Below are 16,317 nucleotides of genomic sequence, written 5' to 3' on the forward strand. Positions count from 1 at the left end.
GAGCACGCTCTTGATAAACAAAGAGTTTAAAGATCAACAAAATAGCAAGATGAATAAGAAGGATGTTGGAGTCAAGATTCCTTTTCTAGATAAAGATAATTACCATCACTGGAAGGTAAAGATGCATCTTCATTTAATTTCTCAAGATGAGACCTATGTAGATTGCATAGAAAGAGGCCCTCATGTACCTATGAGAGCTGCAACTGGAAATGAGCCATCAGTCCCCAAGCCAAGGCATGAATGGTCTGATCCTGATATTGAACAAGTCAGGAAAGATAAGAAGGCCATGAATATTCTGTTCAATAGAGTTGATGGTGATATGTTTGACAACATCATCAATTGCAAAACTGCCATGGATGTTTGGGATACTATACAGATTATCTGTGATGGCACTGAGCAAGTTAGAGAAAACAAGATGCAACTACAGATTCAGCAATATGAGCATTTTCACAGTGAAGAAAATGAGTCTCTCACTGACATCTTTAGTAGGTTTCAAAAACTACTAAATGCTCTGAAGCTGCATGGAAGGGTCTATCAGACAAAAGACTCCAATCTGAAATTCCTTAGATCTCTTCCAAAGGAATGGAAACCAATGACAGTCTCATTAAGAAACTCTCAAGATTATAAGGAGTTTACTTTGGAGAGATGTATGGCATCCTGAAGACTTATGAGCTTGAAATAGAGCAAGATGAGAGGATGGAGAGAGAAAAGAAGAAAGGAGGATCCATTGCACTAGTTTCTGAGTTAGAAAAAGAGAGGGAGATGAAGATGGAAGCTGTTGAATCAACTTCAAGGGTCTGTGAAAACAAGGGCAAGGGGCTGGTAGCTGAAAATGAAGATTCTTTGAGCCAAGATGACATGGAGGACATTGATGAACATCTAGCATTTCTTTCCAGAAGATTTGCCAAGCTCAAGTTCAAGAAGAACTTTGGAGCAGCCAAGCCAAATAGAAATATGGTGGATAAATCAAAATTCAAATGTTTCAAATGTGGCTTGACAGGGCACTTTTCCAGTGAGTGTAGAAAGTCAGATTCCAACAAAAAAAAGTTTGAGCTTGTGGATTATAAACAGAAATACTTTGAGATGCTCAAACAAAAGGAAAGGGCTTTCATTACACAGGAAAATGACTGGGCAGCAGATGGTCTGGATGAAGATGAAGATGTCAGCTATGTCAATCTAGCCCTAATGGCCAAGTCTGATGAAACAGAGACAAGTTCTTCAAGTAATCAGGTAATTACTACAAACCTTGCATATTTATCTAAAGTTGAGTGTAATGATGCTATAAATGACATGTCTACAGAGTTATATCATTTGCGTGTTACACTTAAGTCTCTTACTAAAGAAAATGCTATGTCTACACAGAATATGAATGCACAGTTTGCTAATATGCCATTTGCACCTAATCCCTATTATGCTGCATTTAGTATGCCACAAATGCCATTTAGCATGCCTTATTGGAATAACATGTTCACTAGTAGCATGTCATTCCCTGTTAATCAAAGTATGCATGATAATTCTGTTATGATGAATGGTTTCAAAGGCCCAACTCAAATGACTAGGGATGAATCTGATATCCCCAAGTCAAATAAGATAAAGCCTAAGAAACAGAAAAAGAAAGCTAACAAGGCAGGACCCAAGGAAACTTGGGTACCAAAATCAACTTGATTTGATTTTGATGTGTGCAGGGAAACATAAAGAATCTATGGTACTTGGATATTGGTTGTTCAAGACACATGACTGGTGATTCTACCCTGCTCACAGAGTTCAAGGAGAGAGCTGGCCCAAGTATTACTTTTAGAGATGACAACAAGTGTTATATTATGGGATATGGCTTGATTTCAAAAGACAATGTCATCATTGAGGAGGTTGCCTTAGTGGATGGTCTCAAGCACAATTTGTTGAGTATCAGCCAACTTTGTGATAAATGCAATTCAGTAACCTTCAACTCAAAAGCATGTGTTGTGACTAACAAGAGGAGCAACAAAGTGGTTCTCACTGGTGTGAGAAAAGGAAATGTGTAGCTAGCTGACTTCAACTCATCTAATGCAGAATCTGTTACTTGTCTTCTCAGCAAAGCAAGTCAGGATGAAAGTTGGTTATGGCACAAGAAACTATCCCATTTAAACTTCAAGACCATGAATGAGCTAGTAAAGAAGTAACTGGTTAGAGGCATTCCTCTAGTGGAGTTTTCTAAGGATAGATTGTGTGATGCCTGCCAAAAGGAAAAGCAGATCAAAGCATCATTCAGAAAGAAACTTGATTCAACAATTGAAGAACCTTTGCAACTGCTACACATGGATTTGTTTGGACCAATCAATGTGTTGTCTATTTCAAGAAAAGGATATTGCCTAGTAATTGTAGATGATTTCTCAAAGTTCTCTTGGACATATTTCCTAAAGTCTAAAGATGAGGCTAGTGAAATCATCATCAATCACATAAGGCAAGTCAATAACCATCCTGATTTCAAAGTTAGAAGAATCAGGAGTGACAATGGAACTGAGTTCAAGAATTCTGTCATGAAAGCATTCTGTGAAGAGAATGAAATTTTGCATGAATTTTCAGCAGCAAGAACTCCACCACAAAATAGAGTAGTGGAAAGGAAGAATAGATCACTTATTGAAGCTGCCAGAACAATGCTTGAAGAATCCAAATTGCCAACATATTTCTGGGCTGAAGCTGTAAACACTGCATGCTACACTCAGAATATTTCCCTAGTTAATCAGGCAAGATGCATGACTCCCTATCAATTGTTCAAGAACAAGAAGCCAACTCTAAATTTTCTTCATGTATTTGGCTGCAAATGCTATATATTGAGAAATCAAACTGATCAAAATGGGAAGTTTGATGCTAAAGCAGATGAAATTTTTTTTGTTGGATATGCTGTTGGTAAAGCATATAGAGTCTACAATCTAAGAACCAACATTGTTGTGGAATCAATACATGTTGTGTTTGATGATAAAAAGATTGAAGGACTGAAAGATGGAGATTACCATGAGAGCCTCAAATTTGATAATGTGGAGATGGTTAGTGATGACAGTGATGATGAAAGTGATCAAGAAACAGTATCAAAGGATAATGCAGAAAAATCTACTACTAATGAAGCACAAAATTCAACATCTGTCGAGTTGCAAAATGCTTCATCCGCGGGAGACAATCTGCGTTATCCATCGGTAGACAACTAGCTTCATCCGTCGGATTTCAAAATTCACCATCCGTCGGGTTATCAAAAGAAGCTAGAAATCAGAATAGATCACCTATAGAAAGTTCCCCTTTCTCAAATCAAAGATCCACAAACTCAGGGGGAGTTTCTAATAATCAAAACTCAATCACACATCAAGACAACAATGAGGCCTCTTCATCTAGAGCTAATCTACCTCAACAAAGGAAATGGACAAAGGATCATCCCTTTGAGCTCATCATTGGTGATGTTTCTTCTAGAGTTCAAACCAGGAGAGCAACTCAAGAAGAATGTCTATACAACAACTTTCTTTCCAAGGAAGAACCAAAGAAGGTAGAAGAAGCTTTGTTAGATCCTGATTGGATTTTAGCTATGCAGGAGGAGCTAAACCAATTTGAGAGGAATAATGTATGGCAGCTGGTGCCCAAGCCTAAAGGAAAGAATCCAATAGACACCAAATGGGTATTCAGAAACAAGATGGATGAAAATGGCATAGTAGTCAGGAACAAAGCTAGATTGGTTGCTAAGGGATATTGTCAATAAGAAGGAATAGATTTTGATGAAACATTTGCTCATGTTGCAAGACTTGAAGCCATCAGAATTTTCTTAGCCTATGCAGCCCATGCCAATTTCAAGGTCTATCAAATGGATGTCAAAAGTGCCTTTCTGAATGGAGATTTGGAGGAGGAAGTATATGTCAGTCAACCTCCTGGTTTTGAAGATCCAAATTTTCCAGAACATGTCTATTATCTTTTGAAAGCACTTTATGGACTAAAGCAAACACCTAGAGCCTGGTATGACACTTTATCAAAGTTCCTTTTTGAAAATCACTTCACAAGAGGTACTGTAGATAAAACTTTATTCTTTAGAAATGTTAATGGCTCTAGCATACTTGTTCAAATTTATGTGGATGACATTATTTTTGGCTCTACAGATGAGAAACTTTGCAAAAAGTTTGCCAAATTGATGCAAAGTAAGTATGAAATGAGTATGATGGGATAACTAACTTACTTTCTTGGTTTGCAAGTTAAGCAAGTTAGTGATGGAATATTCATTAGTCAAACTAAATACATTTTTGATCTTTTAAAGAAGTTTGATCTAATGGATTGCACATATGCAAAAACTCCCATGGCTACTGCAACTAAGCTTGAATTAAACACTACTGAAAAATCTGTGGATATTTCAAATTATAGGGGCATGGTTGGCTCACTTTTGTACTTAACAGCTAGTAGGCCAGATATAATGTTTGCTACATGTTTGTGTGCTAGATTTCAAGCTGATCCTAGAGAATCTCACTTAGTAGCTATTAAGAGAATTTTCACATATCTCAAGGGAACACCAGAACTTGGCATTTGGTATCTTAGAGATCCTGGTTTTGATCTAACTGGTTACTCAGATGCAGATTATGCAGGTTGTAGAATTGATAGAAAAAGTACAACAGGAACCTGTCAATTTCTAGGAGACAAGCTTGTGTCCTAGTTCAATAAAAAGCAAAATTCAGTTTCTACTTCTACAGATGAAGCTGAATATATTGTTGCTGGCAGTTGCTGTGCACAGATTTTATGGATGAAAAATCAATTGCTAGACTATGGTTTGCAAGTTAAAAGGATTCCTATTTTCTGTGATAACACAAGTGCAATTGTCATCACTGAAAATCCAGTACAACATTTAAGGACAAAGCACATAGTCATCAAGTACCACTTCATAAGGGAACATGTAATGAATGGTACTGTGGAATTACATTTTGTTCCAAGTGAGAAACAGCTTGCAGATATTTTTACCAAGCCACTAGATGAATCCACCTTTTCAAGGTTGGTAAGTGAGTTAGGTATGCTCAGTTATTCTTAAATCTTTATGAGATAATTTGCAAGTTGTAATGAAGCCAGAAATTTAATTAATTTTTCAGCCTTGGATGAAATTTTGGCTAAGTCAAAATTAACATCTCGACGGATGATCGTTATCCATCGAATTTGATCATCCGTCAGAATACTATCTGCTAATAAAATCAATTATTATTCTGGAATATTTTATAACTCGACGGATAACAGTTTATCCTCATCCGTCGAATTATCTTAATCTTAGCCGTTGATTTCCTGAACATTATCCATCGAGTATACTTACACTTTGTAAGCATAACACGACGGATAATGGGTGGAATTTTTATAGTTTATTTTTAAACGGCTATTTTGGGCAATTTTCATTGGTTACTTTATTTTACTTTATTATTTTTTATAGTTATTTTTGAGATAGTATAAAAGGTAAATTCATTTCCATTACTTTTCTTTTATCATTCTCAAATCATCTGCTTCAATTTCTTTCTCTTTCAAAGCACTTACTCTCTCTCTGCAAGCTCTTATTCTCTAACAATGGCGCCTGTTGTCAAGATTATGTCTCAAACTGGGTTCATTTATGAGAAGAACAACTTCACGGCTTTAGTAAACAAGGGGATCCAATAATCTGGTGACTACCACAAAATGATGGATTTTGTGAAGAACTGCAAGCTTAGATATGTCATGCTGGAATCACCTACTATCTTTTGTGAAGTTGTTGAAGAAATATGGACCATGGCTACATACAACTCAACAGATAAGACCATCACACTCACTATTAAAGGTAAGGAATTCTGTATTAATAGTGATGTTATCAAAGCATGTTTCAAAATTCCTAATAATAATGTGACCTCACCACACACAGACATTGATATAGTTAATATGCTTAATTCCATGAAATATGCTCTTTCTACCTCTAAGTTAAGTGACATTAGGAGATTGGGTCTTAGGAAGGAATGGAGTTTCATGTGTGATATAGTGACCAAGGTCTTTTCTGGTTAAATCAGTAATTTTGATTCTGTTAATATTTCCATGCTTAACATGCTCTACATGCTAGTTACAGATAAGTACTTTAATTTTAGTGACCTTGTTCTGTTTGAGTTGGGTTTTAAATTAGGAGAGCTAAATAAGAGTGGCAAAAATGTTTACTATGCTAGATTCTTTATGATGTTAGCTAACCACCTCTCTGAGGGAATTGTGCTTGAGAACCCTAACAACAAATTAGATTATTGGGTTCAAGAGAGAAGAATCATTGCAGATTTGAACAGGGCAAATCATCAAAGAGAAGTGCCACTTTTCTATTTCCCTGTAATGGATGCACCTCAGGTAAGTGAGGTAAGTTCATCTATCCCTACTACTATTCCAACCTCACTAGTTTCTTTGAGTTCTAGTGTAGCTATGTGATAAGTGACATTTTATACCACTTAGAACGTCTTATAATGGCTTGAATTGATGTCTTCAAATCAAGTATTTTGTGTATTTGATGCGTTTTTCTAGTATTTGTGCATTTCAGGGTATTACTTGCATTTGTGGAGAGATTTCGTCAACAATAAGCCTTAGTGTATGCTTGGCATTGCAAGTGGGAAGTTAGGAGCAGAATGCAGCAAAGAACGGGAGCAAAAACAGAGTATATTCCAGAAGGGGTCTGGGCGCCCGCTCAGCCTGGCTGAGCGGCCGCTCACGGAGCTGGGCGCCCGCTCAGGATTGCTGAGTGGCCGCTCAGGGACGTAAATTAAAATAATTATTTTTAGATTCCTAATTCTGTTGAGCTTCCGACTTCTGAGATAGCTGGGTTTTGTGGGACTCCTATATAAGTAGTTTTCAAAGACGTTTCACGGGGTGTGGAATCGTAGTATCAATCGAGGAGCAAGGAGATAAGGAAGAAGACCGTTTTAGCACATCACAACGAAGAGGAAGCATAGTTTCTTGTGATTCTTTATTTCGTTGTAACAGTGGATGCTAGTTTTCTTTACTTTGAACCTATTTACTCTTGTGACGTACTCTGGTTTAATATAAGTAGTTTATTTAGTTATTCTCGTGTGTTTTTTTATCATATTTTTATATGAACCCATGGTGACGATGAGTTCAATCATGGGCTAATCATGATCATGGGGTCGTAACGAATTTACTATGGAATTTTTTAGTTAGTTGTTTAATACCTTAGTGTGTGATGATTGTATGATATCTAGTAGTGGTTGTGCTTATTCGTCTTATGTGCGTCGCGAACATATAAGATAGGGTGTTAATCTCTTGTGAAGCGACGGTGGATCTTGAGGTTTAGAACTTGCCATGCTAGCATAGGTTCATGTATGTGTATGCATGATTAGTGGGTAACTCTAACCGTTTTACTTACCTTGTGTAATCATAAGGAATAACTTGTGCTTAAATCGTTATGTTGTCAAATTCTGTAGACATATAGGGTCTCAATATAACTGATACCTATTCAACTTCTATCTTAATTGTGGATGTTTGGTAAAATGGTATTAGTACAACGAAAGTTAGCTTTTATCATTTTCGTGTTGTTACTTATTATTTCTGGTTGTGTTTCAGGTACTTTAGCGAGCGTTTATGCAAACACGTTCTCGTACTCGCAAGAGGACTTTAGATACGGCTGAGGAGACAGACGAAGTTCTTAGTATTCCGGAGAAGATTGATTTTGAAGAATCGGATACAGAAAGTGAGCAGAAAGAACTAGTAATCATGGGTGATCGTATAGTTCCAGCAGATCCAGCTCTTATGGACTTTTCTCGGCCTAAAATTGATGACATTCAGTCAAGCATCCTTCACCCGGCTATTCAGGCTAACACTTTTGAAATCAAGCCGGGCACTATTCTGATGGTGCAGAATTCTATTTCTTTCGGAGGTGCTGCTATTGATGATCCCAACATGCACATCAAGAATTTTGTCAAGATCTATAGTACTTTCAAATATAATGGTGTGACTGATGAGGCTATCAAGCTGAGGCTTTTCCCATTCTCTCTGAGGGATAAAGCTAAGGACTGGTTACATTCTGAACTAGCTGGGTCCATCACTACTTGGCAAGAACTTGCGCAAAAGTTCCTGGTAAAGTTCTATCCAATGGCGAAAGTTGCGGCTATGAGGAGTGCTCTTACTCAATTTGCGCCGCAGACTACAAAATCCATGTGCGAAGCTTGGGAGCGCTATAAGGAGATGTTGAGAAAGTGTCCACATCATGGTATGCCTGATTGGATGGTGATCACTGGTTTCTATAATGGTTTGGGGGCCCAATCTCGGCCCATGCTCGATGCAGCAGCTGGAGGCGCCTTGTGGGCCAAAAGCTATACTGAGGCTTATAATCTTATTGAGACTATGACTGCAAATGAGCATCAAAACCCAACTCAAAGGATGATGCCTGGAAAGGTAGCAGGTATTCTGGAAGTTGATGCAGCTACAACTATTGCAGCACAGCTCTAAGCGCTGTCTTTGAAGGTCGATTCTCTAGCCACCTATGGAGTCAATCAGATAGCTATGGTCTGTGAGCTTTGTGCAGGTTCTCATGCTATGGATCAGTGTTCCCTTGTTAATGAATCTGTTCTATATGTGAACAATTATCAGCGACCGCAGCAGCCTGTGCCAGCTACTTATCATCCTAACAACAGAAATCATCCAATTTTCAGCTGGAGCAATAATCAGAATGCTATTCAGCAACCATATCAGCAAGGCGTAAGTAAACAGTTTAATCCACCTGGATTCCAGCAACCGCAACATTATGCTCCAAGGCAATCATATCCTCAACAAGAAGGTGTTGTTCCACCTTCTAGTGCTGATTTTGAGAAACTCAAGTTGTTGTGCAAAAGTCAGGCTGTTTCCATCAAGACCTTGGAAAATCAAATCGGTCAAATAGCCAATGCAATGCTCAATCATCAACCTGGCACACTTTCTAGTGATACTGAAGTGCCAGGAAGGAAGGAAGCTAAGGAGCATGTCAAAGCTATTACCTTAAGGTCTGGAAAAGTTGCTGATGCTGAAAAAGCAAAAGACGGAGAAACTGAAGTTGGTGATGAAGAAGCTAAGCAAAAGGAGAAAGCGACAGAACCAAGGAAGACTACTGTTGAACACACTCTACCTAAGGGTAATACAGGGGAGAAACAGCTCTATCCTCCACCACCTTTCCCTAAGAGATTGCAACAACAAAAGCTGGATAAGCAGCTTGGTAAGTTTCTGGAGGTGTTCAAGAAACTTCACATCAACATACCTTTTGCTGAGGCTCTGGAGTAAATGCCTAGTTATGCGAAATTTATGAAGAGTATTCTTTCAAGGAAGGTGAAACTGGATGACCTTGAGACCGTTGCTCTAACGGAAGAGTATAGTGCTGTGTTGCAATAAAAATTACCTTCAAAGCTTAAAGATCCAGGTAGCTTCACCATTCCTTGCACCATTGGCAAGTTGTCTTTTGACAAGTGCCTGTGTGATTTGGGAGCAAACATCAATCTGATGCCGTTGTCTATCTTCAAAAAGTTGAATTTTCCTGATCCAAAGCCCACCTACATGTCTCTACAATTGGCTGATCGTTCTATTACATACCCACGAGGCATGGTGGAGGATGTGCTAGTAAAGGTGGATAAGCTCTTCTTTCCTGCAGACTTTGTCATTCTGGATTTCGAGGAAGATAAGAAGATTCCCATAATTTTGGGGAGACCTTTCTTGGCTACAGGCCGTACATTGATAGATGTGCAGAAATGTGAACTTACTATGCGGGTGCAGGATCCTGATGTGACATTCAATGTATTCAAAGCGATGAAATTCCCTACAGAAGACGAGGAGTGCTTAAAGGTGGATTTGATTGATTCTGCGGTAACTTCAGAACTTGATCATATGCTAAGGTCTGATACCTTAAAGAAAGCCTTAGTGGGGGAATTTGACAGTGATGATAAGGATGGAAATGCGCAACTACAATATCTAAATGCTACTCCTTGGAGGCGAAAGCTAGACATGTCGTTTGAATCTCTTGGTACTTCTGACCTCAAGAATGCTGAAGGAAAGCTCAAACCATCTATTGAGGAAGCACCTACTTTGGAGCTTAAACCATTGCCTGAACACTTGAGGTATGCTTTTTTAGGTGATGCATCTACTTTACCAGTTATTATTGCATCTGACCTTTCAGGTAGTGAGGAGGACAAGCTCTTGAGGATCTTGAGGGAATTCAAATCGGCTATTGGATGGACTATAACAGACATAAAAAGGATCAGCCCTTCGTATTACATGCATAAAATTCTGCTAGAGGAAGGTAGTAAGCCGATGATTGAACAACAGCGAAGACTTAATCCTATCATGAAAGAAGTAGTAAAGAAAGAAATTCTGAAGTGGCTGGATGCAGGAATCATATATCCTAATTCTGACAGTTCTTGGGTGAGCCCCGTGCAATGTGTACCTAAGAAAGGAGGTATTACAGTGGTAACAAATGAGAAGAACGAGCTCATTCCCACTCGAACAGTCACAGGATGGAGGGTATGCATGGACTACAGAAAGTTGAACAAGGCCACAAGGAAGGATCACTTTCCTCTTCCATTTATTGATCAGATGCTTGACAGGTTGGCCGATCATGAGTATTATTGTCTTCTGGATGGCTATTCGGGGTATAATAAGATTTGCATTGCACTAGAGGATCAAGAAAAAACTACCTTCACTTGTCCATTTGGCACGTTTGCTTTTCTCAGAGTTTCGTTTGGCTTATGTGGCGCACCTGCCACTTTTCAGAGATGTATGATGGCTATATTCTCTGATATGATTGGAAATAATGTCGAGGTGTTCATGGACGACTTCTCCGTCTTTGGACATTCGTATGATGAATGTTTGAATAATCTTCGTGCGGTGCTCCAAAGGTGTGTGGAAACTAATTTGGTGCTCAATTGGGAAAAATGTCACTTTATGGTGCTTGAAGGCATTATTCTTGGGCATAAGGTCTCTAGCAAGGTTCTTGAGGTGGACAAAGCCAAGGTGGGAGTCATTGAAAACCTTCCACCACCTATTTCTGTGAAAGGAATCCGTAGTTTTCTTGGTCATGCGGGTTTTTATCGGCATTTCATCAAGGACTTCTCGAAGATATCTAAGCCGTTGTGCAACTTGCTCGAGAAGGATGTGCCTTTCAAATTTGATGATGAATGCTTGACGGCATTCGAGACTCTCAAGAAGAGTTTGATAACTGCACCAGTTATTACGACACCTGATTGGACAGAACCTTTTGAGATGATGTGTGATGCGAGTGATTATACGGTGAGCGCAGTTCTTGGGCAGTGAAAGAATAATCTCTTTCATGTGGTCTACTATGCTAGTAAGACTTTAAATGGAGCTCAAATGAACTACACCACTACTGAGAAGGAGCTCTTGGCTATAGTCTTTGGTTTCGAAAATTTTTGATCTTATTTGCTTGGGACAAAGGTGACAGTGTTCACTGATCATGCGGCCATTCGCTATTTGGTTTCCAAGAAGGATTCGAAGCCTAGACTTATTCGTTGGGTGCTCTTGCTACAGGAATTTGAGTTAGAGATCAAGGATCGAAAAGGTACTGAGAATCAAGTAGCTGACCATCTCTCTAGATTGGAGAATCCCGATTCTACTTCACATGATAATACATTGATCAACGAATCTTTTCCGGATGAGCAGTTGTTCGCAGTTCAGGAGGAAGAGCCATGGTTCGCAGATATTGTGAACTATCTTGTCAGAAATATAATGCCTCCTAATATGAATACAGCTCAAAAGAAGAAGTTTCTGCATGAGGTGAAGTGGTATATGTGGGAAGAACCGTATTTGTTTAGACAAGGAGCTGACCAGATCATCAGGAGATGTATCCCATTCTGTGAGATGGAGGGGATATTACGAGACTGCCACTCCACAGTTTATGGTGGACATTATGGTGGTGAGAAGACGACAACTCGTATTCTGCAAGTAGGTTTTTTCTGGCCTAATTTGTTTAAGGATGCTCATCAGTTCATTTTAAGGTGTGATTGTTGCCAAAGAGTGGGGAATCCTACGAGGAAGGATGAGATGCCGTTAAATGTGATGCTTAAAGTCGAGGTCTTTGATGTTATGGGAATCGATTTCATGGGACCATTTATCTCGTCCTGCAATAATCAGTACATCTTGCTGGCAGTCGATTATGTCTCAAAATGGGTAGAAGTCAAGGCTCTACCGACGAATGATGCAAAGGTAGTGTTGAATTTTCTTCATAAGCAGATTTTCAAAAGGTTTGGAATACCACGAGTAATCATAAGTGATGAGGGGTCGCATTTCTGCAATTATAAGTTCACTTCTATGATGCAGCGCTACAATGTGAATCATCGTGTCACTACTACCTATCATCCGCAAACGAATGGTCAAACAGAAGTGTCTAATAGAGAGATTAAGCGCATTCTAGAGAAAGTTGTTTGTCCGTCAAGGAATGATTGGTCTTTAAAGCTCGATGAAGCTGTTTGGGCTTACAGAACAGCGTACAAGACTCCACTTGGGATGTCCCTGTTTCAACTTGTTTATGGTAAGGGATGTCATTTACCTGCGGAGCTTGAGCATAAGGCCTATTGGGCGTTGAAGAAGTTGAACCTTGATCTAGATGCAGCTGGAAAGAAGCGAATGCTTCAGTTAAATGAACTTGATGAATTTCGACTCCAAGCGTACGAGAACAACAAAATGTACAAGGAAAAAGTGAAAAGGTGGCACGACAGGAATCTATATCCTAAGTCATTTGTGTCGGGGCAACAAGTTCTCTTATTCAACCCTCGTCTCCGACTTTTTCCGGTAAAGTTGAAATCAAGGTGGTCTGGACCTTTTATTGTCAAAACTGTGTTTCCACATGGAGCGGTGGAGATTTGTGAGAATGATCCGGGCCAAGCATTCAAGGTTAATGGTCAGCGTTTGAAGCATTACTATAGGAACACGGCAAACCGAGAAGTGGTTAGTGCCGTATTATTGTCAACTTAAGCGAAGTACCCTACATCAAGCTAATGACGAAAAAGAAGGGCTTCTTGGGAGGCAACCCATGATTTGTGACTATAGGAACCCTTAGAAGTTAGTAACCTATCCAAAACCACAAAAAAATCAGAAAAATCAGGCCAAATTTTTTTGCAGAAGGTCCCTGAGCACCTGCTGAGCTCTGCTGAGCGACCGCTCAGGGCCCGACTGCCTGAAAATTTTTAAGCCTAATAAAAAGCCAAAAAAATCAGAAAAAAAAAATCAAAACACAGCCCACAGCCCACGAGCTATTTTCCCATAAACCCACATTTTTAACCCTCAAACCCACTCCTAATCAAATTTTAACCATAATCTTTACCCTATATATACATACAACTATTCCATATACTCCCCCATACACTTTCAACCTTAAACTCTCTCCCATATTCAAAAACACAATTCTTAAGCACTTTTTTCTCAGTTTCAATGGCACCCAAGAGATCCAGGACTATTGATAGCAGCAACACTGTTCCTACTGCTGATTCTTTGAGGGGTACTGCTGCGAGACCTCGTTTGTTTGATAGGGCTGCTGAGGAGGAGTATACTAGGCTTCTGGATAAGCTGATTTTGAAGGAGAGGGGATTCTTACCATCGGGGAGGGATGGTGAGTTGTTGCCAATGATTGCTGAAAAGGGTTGGATTTCTTTCTGTGAGTCGCCGGAGGCGGTTCCGATGAGCGTGGTTCACGAGTTCTATGCGAACGCAAAGGCCGAAAAGAATAGGTTTTCTGTTGTGCGTGGGCTAACAGTGGATTATCATCCTGAGGCGATTCGCCGTGTGATTGGGCAGCGACAGCGGAAGCCCACAGAGGAGAATTGGAATGAGAAGACTGATTTTGACTTGGATTTGATTTGTGCTACTCTCTGTAGGCCGGGCACGGTTTGGACGTTCAAAACTGGGACTAACGAGTATCATCATTTTCCGGCGATTGCGATGAATAGGTATGCCCATGCATGGAATGCCTTTATTTGTGCTAATATTCTGCCTACTTCACATGCACATGAGATTACAGTTGAGCGAGCACAGTTGTTATGGGGTATTTTGAATGAGGAGTACTATGTGGACCTTGGTGAGTTCATCTACCAAGGAATTCTGAAGTTTTTGAGGGGAGCGAAGCACATAAACATCCCTTATGCATCTACTGTTACAAAGCTTTGCCGAGCAGTGGGAGTTCAGTGGCCTTCTCATGAGCAGTTGCAGCTGCCGGTCGCTCCTATTGATTCCGGAACTCTGAATGTGATGCAAGAGTGGACTGGTGGAGAGCCCGAGGAGCATGGGCTGGGTTATCGTCTTTCAGGTGGACGTCCAGCAGCTGGTGCTACCATGGCTAGACCGGGGCGTGATGAGGCAGGCTCTTCTAGAGCTCAGAAGGGTGCTGGGATGGCTGATGCCCAGTATAGGAGGCTTTCGAGGAGGATGGATGCTATGTACGAGATGCAGAGCAGGTTTGCTCAGGAGCTCACCCTTTCACTTGGGACTGCTTTTAGAGGCCTTGGAGCTGACATCCAGTGGCCCATTTTTGGTGAGGACTCTGCGTATCCGCCACCTGATACTCCACCCTCTGAGAGTGATGATGATTTCTCCGAGTAGGTATACCCTGTGTTCCTTTCTACTACCTTCACTGGGGACAGTGAGGATTTTAAGTTTAGAGGTGGTAGTTAAGGAATATTTTATGTGTGTCTCATATAGTTGCATATTCATGATAGTTTAGTTCATATAATTGCATATTTTTGCCATATAGTTTTTTTTTATAACTTTATTTATCATGCCATTTAGCTCATACATTTACCATGATCCCTTTTGCGTTGCTTTACCAATTGATTTGTGATGTTGATGCGAGTGTAGTGATAGCATTAGAGTGATGTTGAGTCTTGTAGGTTGACGTGCATGCTAGAAACACTTGTAATTTTACTAAGTCTTAGAGAATGCTTAAAGACTAGATTGTTGTCATGGTTGATGGTTTTTGAGGTTAATCTATTGATTATGCTTAGAATTTATAGTAGGTTCTTAGTGATAAAAGGCATGAAAAGAAAAAATTGGAGTAAAAATAATTGGAATTCATTGCTAAGTGTGGCTAGGCGTCAAATGGCTAGTAGCCGGATCGTATTTTTATGCGAGTAGTCTAGGGTTGAGCAAGATGGAGCGTAACGCACTTGCTCGGAAATTTAGAAAAATAATAGAAAAAAAAGAAAAGAAAAAAAATAAAGAGTTAATGCATAATTGATCACGAGTGGGCTCTTTGGTATTCGAGTTATTAAGTTCTTAGGGTACTTTGTGCCTAGTGACCTAAGGCTTTTATAGTCTGGGATCCACTGACCTAACGCTCGCTAAATGGATGCCATTGTATAAGTCTTTTGTGGACCTCACTCATTGCACGGTCAAATAAGCATTATTGTTGTGTTAAATAATAAGCATGATTCCGTAATAAGCTCTAGTAATCTTGAAGTGTTATAAGTCATTTTGTGCCTAAAATTTATTCTTTGTATAATCATGTGATTTCCTTGAGGATAGTTGAGTTATGATAATTGATCTAGTTTCGAAGCATATCTGTTAAGCATCCGCACACACCACGTTTCTGGTTGCATGTTAGTGTGCATGATTTGATTGATCTTTATTCGCCTAATTGCATTTGTTGAGATGTCGTGAATTGGTTGGTTTGGTCGTAGTGAGGGGGATCACTGCATTTCATATAGATTGCATTCATGCATGTTTTTGTTTTGTTTTTGAGTCTGTGACGCTTGAGGACAAACATCGATTTAAGTTTGGGGGTGTGATAAGTGGCATTTTATACCACTTAGAACGTCTTATAATGGCTTGAATTGATGTCTTGAAAACAATTATTTTGTGTATTTGATGTGTTTTTCTAGTATTTGTGCATTTCAGGGTATTACTTGCATTTGTGGAGAGATTTCGTCAAGAATAAGCCTTAGTGTATGCTTGGCATTGCAACTGAGAAGTTAGGAGCAGATGCAGTAAAGAACGGGAGCAAAAATAGAGTATTTTCCAGAAGGGGTATGGGCGCCCACTCAGCCTGGCTGAGTGGCCGCTCAGGGAGCTGGGCGCCCGCTCAGGATTGCTGAGTGGCCGCTCAGGGACGTAAATTAAAATAATTATTTTTAGACTCCTAATTCTCTTGAGCTTCCGACTTCTGAGATAGCTGGGTTTTGTGGGACTCCTATATAAGTAGTTTTCAGAGACGTTTCACGGGGTGTAGAATCGTAGTATCAATCGAGGAGCAAGAAGATAAGGAAGAAGACCGTTTTAGCACATCGCAACAAAGAGGAAGCATAGTTTCTTATGATTCTTTATTTCGTTGTAACAGTGGATGCTAGTTTTCTTTACTTT

General features: G+C 39.7%; 1 non-coding gene across 1 annotated transcript; it reads right to left on the reverse strand.

The window, feature by feature from the left end:
• Positions 1-8,100: 8,100 nt before the first annotated feature.
• Positions 8,101-8,207, reverse strand: LOC141669752 (small nucleolar RNA R71). The gene has a single exon (XR_012554013.1). It is a non-coding gene; the product is annotated as a small nucleolar RNA R71 (small nucleolar RNA).
• Positions 8,208-16,317: the final 8,110 nt, after the last annotated feature.

Source organism: Apium graveolens, chromosome 6, assembly GCF_009905375.1.
Source record: "Apium graveolens cultivar Ventura chromosome 6, ASM990537v1, whole genome shotgun sequence".
Lineage (NCBI taxonomy): Eukaryota > Viridiplantae > Streptophyta > Magnoliopsida > Apiales > Apiaceae > Apium > Apium graveolens.